Source organism: Oreochromis aureus, linkage group 3 (assembly GCF_013358895.1).
Source record: "Oreochromis aureus strain Israel breed Guangdong linkage group 3, ZZ_aureus, whole genome shotgun sequence".
NCBI lineage: Eukaryota > Metazoa > Chordata > Actinopteri > Cichliformes > Cichlidae > Oreochromis > Oreochromis aureus.
The window spans coordinates 13,913,968-13,929,241 of record NC_052944.1 but is presented as its reverse complement, the minus strand read 5'-3'; the positions used below and the strand labels follow the sequence as shown (position 1 = coordinate 13,929,241).

Sequence of the window (15,274 nt, the reverse complement as noted above, 5' to 3'; positions counted from 1 at the left end):
GCTGCTCCCGCACTGACTGTTACGCAGTCACTTCTTCTTTTACTGTTATGCTGTTTTGTGGATCACAAGGTTTAAAACTACTTATAAACACACACTCACACACACAAAGTAACTCCACCAGAGTGCCACTTTCGGGTCACTTTTGCCGGTCCAAACCCGGATAAAGGTGCAGGGTTGGAATTGTGACATTAAAAAACAATAATTACTAAAAGAAATTTAATTTGTAGTTCTAAATAAATTCTAACTGCATTTAGGACGTTTTTTACTCACTTTATGTCTCTTCCACGATGTTATTTCTCTCTCCAATTAGGCGATGATGTCATTTAGCGACTTCTAGCGACTTTTAGGACAGCCAATAGCGATTTTCCTTACTGAGGAGTTGGCAACACTGGTTCGGGAATAGCAGATAGAGCGTAGGCTCTGAGAGGAGGGCCAGCGTTTACGCTACGAAAACACGACCGGCTGTTTTAACCTGACACCCTCAGGTGTTCTTCGGTAAACTGGACTACCTGACAGGAGGACCCGAGGCCCCGCTGCACTTTTTCGGTAAGTTAAATGTGTTTGTAAGCTACTCCGTAACTACCGTCCTTAGCTAGGTCCTGAGACCTAGCTAGCTAAGATGAGCACTCGGCTGTCAGGGTTCGTTTAGCTAATCCGTGCAGGTGAATGAATTTACCCTGACTAAAGAAATCAAGAGAAACGCCCCGGGCTGCTCAGTCACTAATTACCGTTACTGTACTTTTATTACAAGTATTATACTGTAAAAGCAACAGGCTGCACCCTGCTGCAGCTCCTGTGCAGAGCTGAATATTAAATATCTTATTAAACAGCAGCATGTTTTCAGTCTCCACATCTGTAAAGACAGTAACACCAACTTTAAAAAACCTGGCACTTCAGTAACTCCTCATTAATCCGGAAAATTTGATCAAATAGCAAAGCCCCATGTTTATGTACTGAAACCAACGACTTCCTCTTGGCAGCTTAAGTTAAAATGTTTTAATTTTTCCACTGATTAAATTTTTTAACACTGACTGTGTTTTTTTTATACTGAGTTTGTAGCAAGTATTCAGGTTAAAAAACTGTCTGAATTATTGTCGATGAGTGTTACGAAAACAGTTGCACCCTGGTTCTTTTTTATTCCTCCAGCATCCAGAGACAGCACCGGACTCAGTAGTCATTTTCACACAAACCTTTATTCATCTTCATTCATCTTCATTTAAGCATGCATCTTCTAGAAGGGGAGATGTGCAAGGCCGGTGGCCCTCTGCAGATCCTCCACCTCTTTGTTTGTTACAGTCAGCTTTATAGAAGCGACCCCATCATAAAACCCCCATGGTGTGCTGCAAACTCTGTGTCTGTGTGTGTGTATGCACGAGCACGTGAGTGCCTGTGTGTGCGCTGCACTGTGTGTCTATGTGAGTGCACGTGAGTGAGTTTGCATGTAAGTGTGGGTGTGTCGTAACAGTCAAAGCACTGTGTGTGTGTCTCTGTATACGTGACTTCCTGGGGGTCATAAAAGTAATCTCCTCACCCAGGAAGTCACCAAATTCCTCTACACAATATAGAAAACAGAGTTGACATATTACAAACACTGAGACCCCCACTCTGCATCCACTGGGCCATTGGCCTCTTATTGTCTTACATTTACAGATAAGGTGGAGAGTCTCCTGCAAACCTACTTCTAAGTTTATAAAAATTATGAGTTTTTATTAAAGGTACAAGCCTCAGCATCAGCAATCCCCAACTGTAGCTTCCTGTCTCCTTTTATGACAGCATACCCCCAGTGTCAATAAATTCCTTTCCCTCTAAACAATTACACACATTCTCAGGCCTACAGCTAAGCCAAACTGAAACACAGACAAATCCTTCCCTATTTATTAACCTTTATTTAACCAGGAAGATCCCATTGAGATTAAAAACCTCTTTTTCAAGGGAGACCTGGCCAAGATGGGCAGCAGCAGGTGTCTCACAGTTACAGAAATTACTCAAACTCAGGCAGCAACAACACACATGCAACCATAAGTGAAAGAATACAAATAAAATAAAATTCAATAAAATTCAAATAAAAATGAAGTCAGTCAAAATGACAATCAATTTAATTGAAACAGTTGCATGTTATGGACTTGGCCTCAAGGATTCGTAGTTTAGATTTAAAAGCACTTAATGAAATGAATTCAGTCATTTTCAATTCCTTCTGCAGTTTGTTCCAAGCCAAGGGTGCTGAATGGACAAAAGCTCTTTTACCAAATTCAGTTCGGGCAAATGAAACAGAAAGCAACAAGTAACCATGCGGGTGAAGAGAATACCGACCAGCATGTTTCATTGCAAGCAGGGAACATATATAAGAAGGCAGCAACCCAGGTATCGCCTTATATATAAAACTGTATAAATAAGAGTTCCTCCGACTTACCAAAGCAGGCCATCCTACCTGAGAGTATAACTCACAGTGGTGAGTCTGAAATTTACGGTTAGTGATGAACCTCAGAGAAGCATGATACACAATATCAACCATTCGAAGACATTGAGCAGAAGCATTCATATATAGAATATCATCATAATCCAGCACAGGCAAGAATGTTGCAGCAACAAGCCGCTTCTTTTTATTAAAAGAGAAACACAGCTTATTTTGAAGATAAAATCTCAGTTTTAACTTCAGGTTTTTCACAAGATTCTCTACATGTGGTTTGAAGGTGAGCGAGTCATCAATTAAGATTCCCAGATATTTATAGGTGTGAACCAACTCTGATTGATATTCAGATAAAATGGCATTGGTGTGTAAAAACTCCTTTAACTGCTCACACACAAGAGCTTCAAGAACTTTGGCCAGCACAGATAGATTAGATGTTGGTCTGTAATTAGTTAACACTGCTGGGTCTCCCCCTTGTAATAGCGGAATAACAAAAGCTGATTTCCATACTGAGGGAATTTCATTCGTATCCAGTGTGAGGTTGAAAAGTGTTGTGAGAGGCTCTGCCACAAAATCAGCTGCCAGTTTCAAGAAGTAAAGATCTAGTAAGTCTGGCCCTGGAGATTTTCTAGGATCTAACAGTTTAAGTGCTTTACAGACCTGTACAGAGAAAAGAACAAAGTTAAATGGCTGACCAGTGTACACCGGAAGATTTGTGCCAGATTTTACAGAGACTGGGTTCAGAGAGTCAAACAAGGAGCCAGAAGATATAAAGTGCTTGTTAAAGCAATTCATAATCTCCTTCCTATCATAAACAGGAACAGAATTCTTAAAAACATAGGTGAGCGTGGGAGCTTTTACTCACTGAAAGAGACTTAATGATTTTCCAGAACTTCTGTGGATTATTTAGGTTCTCAGTGGTGACAGACCGATAATATTCTGTTTTAGCTTTCTTTTCTTTTCTTTTTTTAAACTTTTTATTTATTTAGGAACATTTTTATGCAGAAAAAAAAAACACAAAACACAAAACATGAGGTCATGAGAAGACAATATATGCCCGTGTATACAGCTACACATCCACACATACATATATCAATACTTTGGTATTGCAAGTTCTATGCATTAAAGAGTGCTGCCACAATGTGTAAAGCCCAACCATTTTCTCCAACGCCTCCTTCCCAAGTCTCCCTGAAGTCGCAGGGTGAACGTCATACATTCCATCAATTTGATATCTTCCACTATAGAGGTAAAAAGTATTATAGTGGGAGGGTCTTTACAAAGCCAACGTTTTGTTATAGCCTTTTTCGCAGATGCCAAGAGGATTCTCGGGAGATAAACATCATCTGTAACTAAATCTTCTTCAAAATATCCCAGATACAATGATGCAAATGTACAAGTCACATTGAATCCCAGTACCTTTGTGATTATTTTTACAACTTCCATCCAGAAGGGCCGTATGGATGGGCAGGACCAGAATATGTGTCCGTGGTCTGCCATGACTTCCCCACAGTTTCTCCAACAAAGTGCAGGTGTAGCACTGAATTTAGACTTTTGTTTAGGTGTTATGAAAAAGCGTATAATGTTCTTCCAACAAAAGTCCCGCCACATGTTGGAGTTAGTTGTGGTAAACTGTGTTTCCCAAATCCTTGTCCACCCATCTTCTGTAATCTCAATGTCCATTTCTTTTTCCCATTTCTGTTTTATGTACATTGTTGAGTCCCTCTTGAGCTTAGTCATACACTTGTACAGTTTACTTATGGGCTTTGTTACTCCCAGAGTCGTAAGCATCAATGAAGATGTTGACAATCGAGAAGTCCCCAGGGACACAGCTGTTTATTCTTTTGCCAATATAGTCACGGAGTTGCAAGTATCGGAAAAAGTCTTGCTTCTCAAGGTCGTAAGTCTTGCATAAGGCATCAAAGGCCATAATTTTAGATTTTACGATAACTGAACACAGCAGTAATTCCATGCAATAGCCATTGTCTAAATCTACTGTCGTGGGAGGCAGGTCAAAAATCAGGGTCGTATGCTGGCCACCTCAGAAGTTTTATCTCTTCATGAAGTTGTGCTTGCTTGACCACTCCCCTCCATACTTTTAATGTAAAATTGACCCACTGGCTGGTTGTCAAGATATTGTTTAACTCAGAAGCTGCGTGACCAAGTCTAGACTGGATCGGTGTGTCTGAGAGAGACATCTCAATTGCCCTAGGGTGGTGCCTATGGGTCCAGCTGGCAGTACAGGCCCTGGTGTGGTGCAGATGGCCCCAGCCAGCAGCACAGGCCCTGGGGTGGTGCAGATGGGTCCAGCCGATAGTACAGGCTCTGGTGAGGCTCAGTTGGTTTATGCTAGCGGCACAGGCCCTGGTGTGGTGCCTGTGGGTCCAGCTAGGCCCTAGTGGGGTGCAGATGGCCCCAGCCAGCAGCACAGGCCCTGGGGTGGTGCAGATGGATCCAGCTGGCAGCACAGGCCCCGGTGCAGTGAGATGGCCTATTACTCTGATCTAAACAAATTTAAAACATTATATTGTAATAATTGTTTTCTTATAGTCACATGAGTTATGTTCACAAAATCACATGTGCAGAACTCTGTACAGCTCACATCCTTTAAGAGAAATAATTTGAAGCATTAATATTTCTTGTTCAATACCACTGCTGATAACAGTGCTGATAACACCTCTGTGTGTTGTGACCAGGATGCAGCAGCAGACTGAACCAGGACTGTAAACCTGCTCCATCATCTCATCTTTGCAGATGTCCATTTACAAAGCACCAACAACTCAAAGGTAAACATTATATTGGAACATCTGTTAGTATATAAGGCTTTTTTTTTTTTAAATAAACAGCTCATATTCTGTCAGCAGAACTGTAGGACTGAAAAAGAGAAGAGAAGAACACTCCCGAGTGTGTGAGGACAGAAAGATTAGCTTTATTTCAGATTTGAGAGATAAACTTTATATTTCAGTTTGTGATGATTGTGTTCTCGTTGTGATTACAGGAGCTGCCCTCAGATTCAGACCTCAGCACCACCCAGTGACAGCAGACAGATCATCCTATAGCTTCACTCTTTGTAGTAACTCCATAATGAACTGATGAAAACAGTACAAAGGTTAAAGTACCACATGTGCTGTCAGTGAAAGCTGCAGCTGTTTAAAGATAAAGTTAAAAGGATGAATCACCCATGTAACTGTGTCACTGTATATCAGCATCAACAGGACCTGAGTTTGGTGTTTCAGAGAGCTGTTGTCTAGGTCTGTGTGCTGTTATTGCTCAGTCTGACCGGACGATGGACAGACTCAAGTTTGACTTTGAAACAAACTGTGTTGTTAAACAGTTTCATGGTTCAAAAAACAAAACAATCAAAAACACTTTTTTCATACTTGTGTTAAGTTTTGTATAGAAATGAGACAAAATTGATTGTGAGGTTAAATATGATAGAAACAGCTCACACTGACATCCATCCTGATCAAATATGTGTCATGAAGCCTGTTTGCAGTTATTTTCACTGCTTTCCACTCTGGATGTTGTTTCTGTTCAGCTGTAAGTATAAAAGGCTCCACTCTACAACCTGTTTGTGTTATTTGTTCAATAGAAACATTATTTTGTGCTGTTGTTGCACTTCCTTTATTCACAACCAAAGAGTTTTTAAAAATCTTCATCAAATTGCATTTAAATGACTTTTAAATATTACTTTAAATATTTAGATTTAAAGTTCTGATAAACGTTTAATTACAAGTATCAGTATTGTCTAATGTTTTGGCTGCAGTGTGTTTTTGCAGACAGGTATAACAGAACAGCTTTAGTGTTTACATTTTTTAAACTTGAGTATGAACTTATACAAAATGCAGCAAGATATTAAAAAACAATTTGATTATAAAATCGACTATATGGCATTCATATCAATATTAGGCAAAAAAAAGTGGCATCGTTCCATCTTTAGATTTATTACAGACACAGCTCAGTGTTTTCCAATTTGGCATCATTTTAAAAAGTTTACATTTCTTCAGTGTTGAACAGCAGACATTAGACTTTCCTGTTGGAGGTCATTTTTTAAAATATGAGGTGTGTAATAATCAACAGAAAAATGCAGAAACAGATGTTTGAAGCTGTTCTTGGAGTACACTGAGAGAGAGCGAGCTGTGCAGGCAGGAACAGCCAAAGTCAGAGAGAATTCATGAGCATATTTATCAAACGTGAAGCAGAGTTTGGATCTTCTTTTGCTGCTGGTTCACTCAGTTTTGGTTGGAGACGGATGAAACCTGCAGCTTCAGGATCTGTGAGCTGTCCACTTTCAGCCCCGACGGCGTGTCCGTGTACGTGCCGTCGAGTGAACGATCCACGCTCTGTGTTTCCATCTTTGTGTGTTTAGCTGCTCTCATTTACTGTTTTAGCTGTTTGCTGCTGGTTGAAATAGTTTGTGAGCTTTAAGCTGAGATTCTGGCAAAATACATTTATATTAAACATCGATTCAGGATTGAATGAATCAACATCATTTTATTCAAATTAAAACCATTTAAATGGGAACATTAATTTTTTACACCCGCCTCTAATGCTGGGTAATGTCTGCTGGTCCATGTGCAGCTGGCTGTGAGGCTCAGGGAGCGTCTACAAAGTGCAACACTGAAAGAACATCATCCATAAATATTGAGTAATAACTGGACTCTCATACAGCGAGACTCAAATGCCTTTAAACATCAGCTTATCCTGCTGATCCAAGTCCAACACTGAGTTTGTAAAAACATGTTTGTCAATCATTTTGTTTGGTTTCTGAGGAAGATGATTCAATAACTTGCTGCTAATACACAACATTTCATCATATTTCCTCATAACCCTCTTTTGTCTGACCATTTGATCCCATTTGAATTTGCAATAAAGGATCCACAGAGTTTGGTGACGATAATGACAGTAGATGTTTGTGTGAAAGTGCTGGAAGCAAATGAGTGTGTGATGTTCTTTCAGTGTTGCACTTTGTAGACGCTCCCTGAGCACTGGTCTCACAGCCAGCTGCACATAGAGACCAGTGTTGTTAGTCCAGGTCAGAAGATGACTTGTTGGAATGAAAATGAGCTTGTAGTTTGTCTGCTTTAATAATGTGACTGGAAAAAGGTGTTGGACTTCAAATATGTCCATTTCTTTCACACTTCACCCTTAAAAGTGAAGCCATGTGGTTCCTGGAAGGAAAAACACAACTTTTTCAAGTCTTTGTCCTGTTTTTATGATAAATGTACGACTTTAATGTGAAACATTCAGAGTTTTTTCTCTTGTTGTGTTTGTTTGAAGCTGCTTCCTTTTGGCTTCAGCTGTTTGGAGTTTCCATTTTCTAAACTTCTACATTCTGAACCTTCTTCAGCTCTGAACAGATGATGAAACACTGAATGATTTCAAGCTCACACTTTGTCTAATAAACTTACATCTTTCATTCTTTATACAGATTGATGCGCTGTGGTTTGTCAGAGATCAGCTGTGATTATCTGGCAGCAGCGCTGAAGTCCAACCCCTCCCATCTGAGACAGCTGGACCTGAACTACAACAACCTGCAGGATCCAGGAGTGAAGCATCTGTGTGGTCTTCTGGAGAATCCAGGATGTAAACTTGAAACTCTGAGGTCAGTCAGCATGTTTTAGTTGTGCTGAGATGAATATGATGTGAAAGTTGTGCTGACACTAAACTGCAGACATCAGGCTGATATTATACTGATCCACACTGAGGATCTTCATGGTAAAGTCTGTTTTCTTCTTCTCTGGTTTAGTCCATTGACTGTAGCAGAACAATGTTCACATTTCAAACAGTGATACTCAACGTATGGCCCGCGGCCCACACGCGGCCTGCCCACCTTTCCTGATTCAGAGAGAGGGGACCCTGATTAACCGTGTAGCTTCTTCCTCACAGTTCTAAGTATCAGACACAACAATGAATAATCCACAGCTGACTCTCTTTAGCAGGTTAAAGGTCACGGCACACAGCAGACAGTCAGAAATATTCTAACTCTGATTATTTATCAGTTGTGACACTGTGAGACTTGATCAGAGGTGTGATCATCACAGCAGAGGCCTTTGTGTCAAAGTCACTGAGGATCAAACAGAAACACATGAAGCAGATTTTCCTCTTCTGGCTTTTTATAGCAGATAACCTTCAAAATATTCTGCAGTTGATCAAAAACTGAAGCAAACCATGAATCAACATGTGAACATGAGCTGATGCTGCTGAAGTGAAGCAAAGTTACAGAGGTTTGATTTAGAGATGAACCGATCCGATATACTTTATTTAGTCCATCCTGACCTAAATTAGTGGATTGGATATCAGGGAGATATAAAAAATGTAACTTGATCCATTAACTATCACCAAAGCGCCTCACAAACCTGTGACATGGTTTAAGCAGGTAGTGACCTCAGCACGTGGGAGCAGTACGCGTCACATGATAGAGCAGCTGTGGTGTGCCAGATGTTGGCAGTGTGGAGTTACTTCACACTGAAAGCATCTGGAGCTTTGCTACGTGCTGCCAAAGCGGCCTCTCTGAGCAAGCTGTCCCAGAGACTTAAAGCAAGTCTGTAAGTTTATCTGTGAATGTTGGTAAAGGATCCCTACGTTAAGCTTAACAGCCGATAATATGGAGCTCAGACGTCTGTGTGCTGTCATTGATAAGTCAGACCGTACGATGGACAGACTCATGTTTGACTTTGAAACAAACTGTGTTGTTAAACAGTTTCATGGTTTGAAAAATCAAAACAAGGAAAAACACGACTTTTTCAAGTCTTTATCCTGTTTTTATGATAAATGTACGACTTTAATGTGAAACATTCAGAGTTTTTTCTCTCGTTGTGTTTGTTTGAAGCTGCTTCCTGTTGGCTTCAGCTGTTTGGAGTTTCCATTTTCTAAACTTCTACATTCTGAACCTTCTTCAGCTCTGAACAGATGATGAAACCCTGAATGATTTCAAGCTCACACTTTGTCTAATAAACTTACATCTTTCATTCTTTATACAGCTTGATGGACTGTGGTTTGTCAGAGATCAGCTGTGATTATCTGGCAGCAGCGCTGAAGTCCAACCCCTCCCATCTGAGAGAGCTGGACCTGAGCTCCAACAACCTGCAGGGTTCAGGAGTGAAGCATCTGTGTGGTCTTCTGGAGAATCCAGGATGTAAACTTGAAACTCTGAGGTCAGTCAGCATGTTTTAGTTGTGCTGAGATGAATATGATGTGAAAGTTGTGCTGACACTAAACTGCAGACATCAGGCTGATATTATACTGATCCACACTGAGGATCTTCATGGTAAAGTCTGTTTTCTTCTTCTCTGGTTTAGTCCATTGACTGTAGCAGAACAATGTTCACATTTCAAACAGTGATACTCAACGTATGGCCCGCGGCCCACATGCGGCCTGCCCGCCTTTCCTAATTCAGAGAGAGGGGACCCTGATTAATTGTGTAGCTTCTTCCTCACAGTTCTAAGTATCAGAAACAACAATGAATAATCCACAGCTGACTCTCTTTAGCAGGTCAAAGGTCACGGCACACAGCAATCTGTGAAACAGTTTGGAGCAGGAATTATTGCACATTTACAAACTGACACTGCTGCACAGCATGCTGGGTAATCCTTGCTGGTCAGGTATGTGCGTGCTAAGGGCTGTGAGGCTCCGTGGCTGCAGAACACTGAAGAAGAGAAAAGAGAGATGGAGGATGAAGAAGAGGCGGAGATGAAGCAGAATTTTAGCTCCAGAGAGGAGCTGTGTCTGTGTGGGCGGGGCTCAGGCAGCTCCGCCCAAACAGTGACAGTGAAGCAGGTGAAGAGTAATAAATGAAGACAGTAGACAGGATTTCACAAGCTGATGCTACAGAAACAGGTCCATACAGACTAAAGCGTGTCTCCTTTGCATCTTCCATATTTGATACTGAGAGTTTCCAGAAGAGCAAACATAAAACACGCCTCCAAACATGTGACGAGTCAGACTGACATCATTTCTACAGAGAACAGTGTGAGCTCTCAGCAGGTCGCTTCAATAAGAAGGACAAACAGTGCAGCAGGAATGACTAAACCCACTAACAGTGTGATATCCCCGTGTTCCTGTTGTTCTACAGCATCATCATTAATGCTGCTCCACCACCATCACTGCAGCTGACCAATCAGCTTCTGTCACGTCATGTGACGCTCAGTGACTCAGACTGGAGAAATGCTAAATGGCTAACCTGAAGCTAACCTGAGAAACAGTCAAAGTACTGATGATTCCTACAAAGTGTGTGTGTTCAGTATGAGATGAGTGTGAATGAAACCATGGAGGAGCGGGCCGTGGCTGCTCTCACACACGTTTGCTGCAGGGGCGGATCTACAGAAATGTTCTTAGGGGGCAAAATCAAAGCCATTATTGTTGACACATATGCAGCTGTTACATCCTGTAATATGCATTAAATATGGTTCAAATACATTGAATGCATTAAATATACATGTTTCATATAAATATAGTTTACAACTGTATTTTCTTCAGCCCACATAATGAAACAGTTCAGTCAGATAAAGACAGAAGGTCTTTTCCACGTCCCTCTGCTCAGTGTTAAAGTGCTGATGATGTTCAAGCTCAGGCAGCAGGAGGGATTTCTAAGCATCCTTCACTGATCCACAACAAAGGTCCAGAGTTTGATCCCTCCTAGTAGGACAGGAAACATACTGATAAGAGTTTCAAAGTGTCTTTGTAAGCAGACATGATTGAAATGAGCCAGTCTGAGTTTGGTTCCTGCAGTTTGTGCATCATAAACAGAGCTGAAGCAGAGGCAGCGTGTGCCTGCAGGTGAATGTACACTGCTGTTATAAGAGCTGTGGAAACTCAGGTCAAAAGGACATAACCATACTGCTGACAGTTCCAGGACAGTCACAGAGTTACAGCATCATTTGTGACCATAAAGACAAAAAGCTCATCCAAATCCTGGGATTAACAGTCAGTGTCCTGCTGGTGTCCAGTCAAACACGTCTCTGTGAAAGCTTCAATCCAACAGGCTCCAAAATCCTTCTGCTCATTTCCTCGCCAGGTTCTTGATGCTCTTGTACCATCTCTCTGTCATCCTCCTCGCTCCCTCTTTGCACTCACAGTCTTTGTGCATCATTAACATTCACATGTGGAAAACCAAAGTTTCACTGAGCAGAAGATGATCATCAGTGACGCTGTCTTTAAAATACTCTTGTTAGAAATGTACAACTTTAATGTGAAACATTCAGAGTTTTTTCTCTTGTTGTGTTTGTTTGAAGCTGCTTCCTGTTGGCTTCAGCTGTTTGGAGTTTCCATTTTCTAAACTTCTACATTCTGAACCTTCTTCAGCTCTGAACAGATGATGAAACACTGAATGATTTCAAGCTCACACTTTGTCTAATAAACTTACATCTTTCATTCTTTATACAGATTGGAGCGTAGTGATTTGCCAGAGATTAGCTGTGATTATCTGGAAGCAGTGCTGAAGCTCAACCCTTCGTATCCCAGAGAGGTGAACCTGAGCTCCAAAAAGCTGCAGGATTCAGGAGTGAAGCAGCTGTGTGTTCTTCTGGAGAATCCACAACATCAAATTGAAACTCTGAGGTCAGTCTCCATGTTTTAGTTGTGCTGATAATGTCGATCTGTGGAACTAACACGTTTATACAGGAAGTCTGGTTCAGGTCTTTGTAGATCTTCTAATCTCTGATTCTCTGAGTCTTACTCAGTAGATGATGCAGAGTTGTGAAGCCGATGTGGGTGAGGATACTTGCCCAGCTGTAACTACCTTGACGTCCAGGTGTCTTCCCTGCTTGTCCTGATACAAACAAACCTGAGTAACTTTGCAGGTCAGATCTCATCAGTCACACCTGTTATGGCAGCTCTCCTCTAGATTGTAGTTCTTGTTAACCTGGGATGGTTTTAGAAGCCTGGACCACAGACTCCAAGGGAAGATATTACTGGAAAAGGCCAAAGCAACCTATTAGACCCATTAAACACTAACATAGATGAATACTCAGATTTAAACCTTTATTGTTTCACAAAGGGTTAAAAAGGGACCGTCCACGGTTTAGACTGCAGCAGATTTTATTAAAGCAGTTTGACAGGAGCAAAGCAAAAATACAAAGAATAAGTGTTTCACATATTAATACATATAATAATAATAATAAAAGAAAAGCAAAATAATGATAAAAAAGAATGAAAAAGTTGTCCAGAGCAGCAGGATGTCTGAGGTCTGCAGAAACACAAAAACACAGCAGCTAAAAATAGTTGTTGAAAGAAAACGAGGTGGGAGCTGCTGATTCCTGAGCTTTGATACTGGATTAGCTTCAGTAGTTATTCCCATCACTGCTGTAGGAGCTACATTTAGTCACAGCTGATTGTCTTCTTTGACCAATCAGACTGACTACTGTTGTGAAAACAAGCAGACAAAGAACCAATGAGAGTGAAGAACAGGATAAAGAGCTTGTGTGATGAAGGCAAAGCAATAATCAGCAGACTGTAGCAGTTTATATCTGGATGAAAGTAGAAGGAGCTCAGCGGAGCTCAGTCCCATATCTTTGGTTAGAAACAACATCAGTGATTTCCTGCTGCTCGAGATGATTCCAGCAGCTCTCATTACAGCAGCTGATGAGAGAAACAGCTGTGCACTGTTGGATCTCCAGATGTTCACGTGGCTGAAGTCTGTGAAGAAACTGTGGTCCACGTAGTTCACACGTGAGACCAAGATGGCGCTGGTGTGTATGGCTGGCCGTCTTCCTCCTTCCTGGTTTAGACTCCTGTTTTTTCGACTTTTGCAGAGTACTACTCATTCTTTTAACATTATGTTCATCTGGTGGCAACGCACTAATTACCTATGACCGGCAAATGCTTTTGGACCTTCGTTTTTCTCAATCTCATGACTCGGACTCACGATGGACCTTGGGAGGCGCCAGCTTGATGCGCTCGGTCTCCTCCACCAACGTATCCTGCCTGCCTTTACCCACCCTGCGCAAGAAACGCTACAGGAAGCGGGGTAAACGGAGCGGCATTCGTGTCTGCCTTAAGGCTTATTTTCGAGCTCAGGCTATGGCTGATCCATATGCTACCATGGACCTTCTACGTATCTCTTCCTGCTCCCGGCTTTCTGCTCAATCACTCAGCCGTCGGTGGATTTGCTTCGCCGGGCAGCAAGACTACCCCGCCCTCCCAGAGGCATGCCTACCTATTCGGACCTGGATATCGTCTTCCAGAGGTGGTGCGTGCCGCAACAATCTAAGTCATCTGCGCCGCGTTACAAGCAGAGACGCAACTATGACGCGGATGGCTCTACTGAATGCAAGGTCACTGGTGAATAAGACTTTTATTTTAAATGACTTCTTCCTCTCTTCGGGGCTTGACATCTTGTTCCTGACAGAGACATGGATTCGCCCTGATGACTCCTTCTCCTTCTCGGAGCTTCTCCCCCCTGACTGTTCCTTCTTTAGCTCACCAAGGCTTACGGGTAGAGGTGGTGGCTTAGCCTCAGTTTTTAAAAATATACATAAAGCTCGGCAGCTGCCTTCTCCTACCTATGGTAGCTTTGAAGTTCAATTAGTGGAACTGGTCAGTTCTTCTAAAACCTTGTGTGCCGTGGTTTATCGTCCCCCGAAGTATAATAAATTTTTTATTCATGATTTTACTGATCTGTTAGTAGGGCTGTGCGATATGACCAAAATCTCATATCCCGATATTAAGACATCTATCGTCCGATAACGATATAAATCACAAAAATGTAACATTTTCTGTAAATTCTGTGAATGTCGGGCAGCTCGACTTGCGTGAAGTGTTTCCAGCTGGGCATCACGTACCTGGAGTCGAGTGTTTTAACCGATGCATGAAACGATACATTTTTAGACATGAGTTGTAACGGCTGCCGTTTTCTTTGTGAGTATTTATTACACAGCGTGCTGCAGGGAAAAGCCTGTTCTAACGTTCGAGTCTAAGGTTTATTTTTTAGCACCTGACGGCTCTTTTTTGCTTCTCATCCGTAAATACTCTGCATCTTTCGCGTGATTCAGTTTATTTTGAAAAGTCTCAACAAGATCTTGAGCTTTATTGTGAAAGGGTTATGTGGAAAATAAACAAGCGGACACGCCGTGGTTTTGCCGTCGTTGTTGCTAACGACAACGCATAAAAACAAGCGCTTGTCTGTCTGTAGTGTGGTTATATTAAATATAAAGGGAAGAGAGAACTTTAAGAAATTAATATAGCTACTACAGTGACCATATAAATGATGAAAAAATATTGCCGTAAACAGTTTATTTTGCGACACCACGAAACAAACTATAGTGTAAAATGCAACGATAGACGTTTTTATATCGTCATCCGATATACATCGTTATATCGAACAGCCCTATCTGTTAGGATCTATTTTTGTTGATTATGACTGTGTTCTTATTACTGGTGATTTTAACATTCATATTTGCTGTAAGGATGACCTTTTAGCCACGGACTTTCTTACCTTAACTGACTCTTTTAACCTTGTTCAGTGGGTTAATGGGCCAACCCACTTCAAAGGCCATACCCTCGATTTGGTTTTCTCATATGGCTTGGATATTTGTATTAAGCATATTGATAATGTTGGGATCTCTGATCACTTCCCAGTTATCTTTGACACTGATCTGTGTAAGATTGAACTGTTTTCTGAGAATCCCCGATGCCCTATGCGTATTATTAATTATGAATCTGTGACTAAATTTTCTGTGGCTTTCCTCAGCTCTGCCTCTACTACTAGCTTTGACTGCTCCAAACATCATACGGTTGACGACATCGCTGACTCTTTGCTATCCATGTGTTCTTCCATCCTTGATACTGTAGCACCGATCAAAATGAAATCTCCTAGAACTAATTCTCAACGTTGGTTTAATGATTCTATGCGTGCCCTGCGGCGTGTATGCC

General features: G+C 41.5%; 1 long non-coding RNA gene across 1 annotated transcript; it reads left to right on the top strand.

The window, feature by feature from the left end:
- Window positions 1-432: 432 nt before the first annotated feature.
- Window positions 433-5,949, top strand: LOC120438880. Its single transcript, XR_005612226.1, has 3 exons — window positions 433-546; window positions 5,101-5,190; window positions 5,403-5,949. It is a non-coding gene; the product is annotated as an uncharacterized LOC120438880 (long non-coding RNA).
- The last annotated feature ends 9,325 nt before the right edge of the window (window positions 5,950-15,274 follow it).